The following is a 6,069-nucleotide window of genomic DNA, read 5'->3' on the forward strand; positions in this document are numbered from 1 at the left end:
CCTCCCTCTCCCATTTTATTTTGTAGAGTCAGATTCTGAAGTCGATTTCACTTTGATTTTCAGAGTGATGACACCCTGGAAAAACTCTCCATCATTATAAACTCTCCATCATTTATTCTCTATTCAGGTTGGAGGGGTGCAGTTTGTCAGAGCTCAGCTGTGATTGGCTGCTCTCAGCTCTGAAGTCCAACCCCTCCCACCTCAGAGAGCTGCACCTGAGTTGGAACCAGCTGCAGGATTCATCAGTGAAGGAATTGAGTGGTTTTCTGCAGAGTCCAGACTGTAAACTGTAAACTCTGAGGTCAGTACTGGTTTGGAACCAGTGGATGATGGTTTCAGCACCAAACACAGTTCATCACACATGTTGAATAAACATTGAACTGAAGGTTGATTCATATCAAAATGACATCCAGAATATGAAAACTTCATTCTGTTCATGTTTGAAGTAAAAAAAAAAAAAAAAAAAGGAAAAGGAAAAGGAAAAACAGGTCATCAGTGGTCATGTGACCAAACATCATTTCAACACACATTAGTTTTGGACTGAGGATTTAATTTCAAGGTGACATTTTCTGTAGTGTCAGATTCTGAAGTCGACGTTTCACTTTGATTTTCAGAGTGATGACACCCTGGAAAAACTCTCCATCATTATAAACTCTCCATCATTTATTCTCTATTCAGGTTGATTGACTGCAGTTTGTCAGAGCTCAGCTGTGATTGGCTGCTCTCAGCTCTGAAGTCCAACCCCTCCCACCTCAGAGAGCTGGACCTGAGTAGGAACCAGCTGAAGGAATCATCAGTGAAGCCACTGATGGATCTTGTCTACAGCAGTGACCATCAACTGGAGAGTGTGAGGTTAGTACTGGTTTGGAACCAGTGGATGATGGTTTCAGCACCAAAGCCAGTTGATCCCACAGCAGAGGTCCAGTGTTCCCAGTCACAGTGTGAGAGGAGGATGGTGACGTCCAGCTGCTCCTCATTCATCCAACATCTGCTGCCAAACTGCTTCTTCTCTCAGTTCACCACTCAATTATTGATCAGTTCATCTTCATCAGGCCTCAGTATCAGTCCAACACTCCATGGTCACATGACCTTCTGATGTTCCACACTTGACATGTGACTGAGAGTCTGCTTCTTCTCACCAGTCACTCCATCATCTCCATCAACAGTCAGCGTCTCTGTGATGATGCGTTCAAGGACCGTGAGTCCTGACTCCTGCTGTCTCTTCTTATCTTTGCAGGTGGTGGTGAGGATGAGGAGAGTGAAGAGGAGAGCTCCATCTACTGGTGGCTGACAGAACTACAACCAATGGAGCCAAACAGCAAGCTGCACGCACCAACACTGTGTGGGCGTGTCACGACCTTTGACCCCAGTGCAGCCTGGTGGCTGGCGGACTGCTTCTCCCTACAAGCTGCTGTGGTTACTGGGAGAGACGTCCCAGAAGCCACTGGTGGAGCTGAATCCTCAGTGGAAGAAGCAGGACTTGGAGCAGCTGCTCAGTGAAGGCAGCAGCAACACAACCACTGCTTCTGCTCTCCTCATCCACGGCTGGAACATCTCAGCATGAAGGTTCCACACATTAACAACACACTGCTCTGCTCTCACTTCAGACTTCTATAACATCTTCATTTTGGAGGTGAAAAATACTTTTCAAGAGACTTTATTTCTGCTTCATGATTTTAAATAAGGAAATCATGTGGAAAAGATAAAGTGATTCACAACACCTGTGATGGGAACTCAAATCATTATTGAATTATAAGTAAGACAAAAGAAATTTCCCTCAAAATAATTCATGGTTTTGATGCTTGCCAGATGTTTGTGTGGAGATTTCAGAAGGACGTCAATGAATCAGAAGGAAACCAGATCATTTATTTTATGTGATTATGTTATATCATACTAACTTTGTTACAAGCTCAAACATTATATTTCAATGATTCAATATTCTGACAATAAAAGCCATCACAACCTCTGACCTGTGTGACCTTGACCTCAACTGTTTCATTTCTGCTGCTTTAACACTTTGATTATATATCTCCTGAAGTCCTGCCATGGGGATTCTCCATATCTGAATAACTTGTGTACTCAAACCTTCTGTAGGCCATACCCACTTCTCCACTCGGTCTCAACATAAACCACATGAATCAATGAAAATAAATCTCACTTTTACAAACAAATCCAATTCAGTTCAAATATAATTTAAATAAAATAAATGATACATTATAATTAATCACCAACAGATAAATCAATGCTGGATATGAGGTGGTTTGCCCTCTCTGGGTCGGTGGGGAGGCCCTGCCTCAGGGGGAGGAGTTCCAGCATCTCGGGGTCTTGTTTGGGACGCCTCCCTGGGGAGGTGTTCCAGGCATGTCCCACCAGGAGGAGACCCTGCTGGAGGGACCAGGTCTCTGGGCTGGACTGCCTTGGGGTCCCACTGGAGGAGCTGGAGGAGGTGACTGGGTCCAGGGAAGTCTGGGGGTCTCTGCTGAGGCTGCTGCCCCAGAGACCTGACTCCGGATACGGCAGTAGAAGATGGATGGATGGATGGATGGATGGATGGATGGATGGATGCCAGGTGATAGAACATTTCATAAAAACAGACTCTGCATTATAACTTCTATTACACTAAAAATAACTCACTCCAATATAACTGCACTTGTCCTTCTCTCACATTACATTGGATCACAATGACCAAACAACACAAAAAAGACAATGATCCAACTGTACTGCCACATCCAGACTCAGTGTAGGTCTGTAGGCCTCTTGGACCTTCATGTGAACCACTGCGTGTTGACTGGAGGTGAAACATGGCTGACTGCTGTCCTCCTACCCGGACAATGCAATCTCACTTTCAATCTCACAGCCACTAAAAAACCTGATTGTGATTGAGAGGTCCTCAGCAGCCAATCACTGTTGGGAGTCCAGCCTTCAAACACTCCTCCTGAATCCAGACTCACATCTGTGAGCATCTGGAACTTTGGCCCTGATCCTCCACACCACACAACTTGGGATGACAGCGCCACCTACCTGGATCCTTTCAGCAGCCAGTCCATGCTCTGACCCGTTTCCACTGTGGCCTCTTGGCTCATCTGGACCGGAGTCTGGATCATCAGTGTCCAGGTTCATGGAATCTGTCAGAGTGCCGCCCTCCTGTGATGTAATGATAGAGAATCACTCTATTTATACTAATGTGCAGAACCACTAGAGTGTCATTTCTTCACTGCTGTCAGCAACAAGCATTTGGTGTCACACTGGTGTACAACACTTATGGGCTAATTAATAAGAAATGACATATTTATGAATCACCCGCAATACCCAGATTGTTGCTGCTTATCTGCTGATATGAGCCGTCAACTGTTGCAATATAGAACCACGGGCAGGAAATTACAATTAGTGTAGAGTGTATTATAATTTAAAAGTTTACTAACGGTAGTTCTTTAAAGAATTTAGCAGGGATGGAACAGGCTAACGTGACGACGTCACCTGTAACACGGTAGGAGCTCAACCTGCTGTCACGGCGAAAACTCTGTGTTATGTCCCGTCTTGGGGGGCCGAGACGCAACGTGTGGGACACCTTCCCCCACTCCCAAGCGTCATTAATTTCTCACGGCAGTTGGCAGTTTTAACAAAAAACATTTATGAATCAGTAAATGAAAGAAACAAAACAACTTAACCAGTGGGCAGCAAAGGCTTCAGGGTGGGCCCAGGCCAAAATAATAAACCAAACTCCAACTAGCTCACCTTAAGAACTAACTAAAGAAAGAAAGAGAAGCCAAATACAGAAAGGCTAACCTCCCTACATACTTAATAAACAGGAGAAAAGAGGGGACAAAGAAAATGGCAGCCCACCCCCTTTTTTTTATTAACCTCATTCAATGAACTCCAAAACATACATGGTCAAAATTCATATTATTATTATGTTGTTGTTTTTTTTTAATGCTCATACAAAACAAAAAAAGTGGAGGGAGAGTCGTCTGAATTGGGTTCAGTGAGGGTCACATCCACTTGTAGCGCATTATTTCCAGTAAGCTTCTCCTGTTATGACTTTTCCGTTCACTAACTCACTCAACCATGATGGGTGTGGTGGAGTGACGAGCACACAGCACGTGACCTCTACGATGAGCTTCCTCCCACGGAAGTGCCATAGGAGGACACGGATTAAATAGTATGGCTTTTCCACCAGAAGGCTGGATTATGGTGTACGTAATATAAAACTTTGGCCCAGTTCTGCTTGTATTGCATTGTATTGGTTGGTGTTCCTGAAGTTTCATTTTTCGTCCCTTTTTATTTTTTACATCCATGTTTGTGATGAAATAGTATTGTGAATCGCTAGCTCGCATTGCATGCTGGGAAACAGCGTCACTCAAGGAAGTTTTGGCTTCGCTGACACGGTCCTGGAGGGAAGTGGGTTTTAGTGCACTGGAACGGGATGACTGTGTTTAATCAAGCAGTACAAACCTGATTAATTGTCTTAATACTTCACTTCGAATGGCCATATTGTTTAGGATTAGAATTAGATGACAACTTCTTCACAATATTTGCAACTATTCAATTTGACCAGCAGGTGTCAGTAGAAGACGAAATTTCATGTTGACTATTTCCTAATGGAAGTGCTCTCTTGACGGATGGTGTAAAAGGAAAATGGCCAGCTGCAGCAGAAAAGTGGACCCATATATATATATGTATATATATATATATATATATATGAATCTGCAATTCATATTTTAACGGTTTATATAGACCCCTCAGGCTCCATTCAAAATGGGGGTCATTGTAGGAGAGTTGCAGTCAACTGAGATTTGGAGAGAGTTTGGATTACTAGATTTTTGATAGCGTTTATAGTTTGGAGTGTTTGAGACTAGATAGCGTTTAGTTTGGAGATATTTTTGAGAGCTTAGGGAGAGAGTGAGGAGAGGAGAGGTGATAGGATGGAGCCCCCTGTCCTGTACATCAATGTCCATGTTACACAAGCATCTATGCCATGCCCATTACGTCCATCGCGATCTACTGGTCAATTGCGAAGAGAGTTTGGGTCTATCGCATGGAGAGAGAGAGGGAGAGAGAGAGTGAGTGTGAGAGAGAGAGAGAGAGAGAGAGAGAGAGAGAGAGAGAGAGAGATCCGCGTCAATTACAGCAGGTAGAATCGTTCAGGCAGGATTAGAAAACACGGTGGATCTGGTTGATTTTGATCATAATGTACAATGTGCTGGATTTTGTTCTTATTTGTGCTGTGCTTTACAGTGAAACGTAAATGTGACGTATCGGCTTCGGCACCATTCAGATCAAATAAAGACCAGACAGGGACAGGAAAAAGAGTTTCGCTGTTGTTTTACACGCAAAACTAACGGGGTTGTCGCGTGAGCTTGCAATCCTGGCGTAAACTGATGGAGACGCCTCGCTCGGAAAATGCGCTTCAAAGTGCGCACGCATTGCAGACGCGCCGGAGATCCTGGGAGATGCTGCTGGCAAAACGTCTGCGTCACACACACACGCACACCAATTATCCCTAACCTATGCGCTGGAAAACACAAAAATATACAGCAAAACATCTTAACTTAAACACACTTTTATTGATAAAACAGATATAACCTTAACAATTTTAAACCATGAGTTTTCTGTGCAATGATGAGCATAAATGCACATGGGAACATGTTGACCCATTTAATCCTTTCTTTCTTTATCATTGGACTACAAATATATTTCTGAATGACTTTTCCTGTTTTATAGGAGGTGGATCTTTTTGACTTGCTCATTTTAAAAGTAGCTTGCATGTTGAAAAAGTGTGAGCACCCCTGATCTATGCCCTTTTCCAAGTCCCACAATCACTTTCACTGTCATCTGCCTGATTACACCCATGCCATTTTCAGAAAAAAATTGCACAAACAGAATACATTCAAAAAATGTATCATACACATAGTTATCAAGTCAAGTTATTTATTTATTGTCATTGTTGAACAAAGTTAACAACAAAATTTGTTTGGAGCATCCCCATAACCACTGGCATCAGTACCGATAAAACAATCATAAATAAGTGAGAAAAAAAAACATATATATATATATATATATATATATAAT

The sequence above is a fragment of the Nelusetta ayraudi genome, unplaced genomic scaffold, assembly GCF_046127955.1.
Source record: "Nelusetta ayraudi isolate G7.1 ecotype Tasmania unplaced genomic scaffold, CSIRO-AGI_Nayr_v1 ptg000050l, whole genome shotgun sequence".
NCBI lineage: Eukaryota > Metazoa > Chordata > Actinopteri > Tetraodontiformes > Monacanthidae > Nelusetta > Nelusetta ayraudi.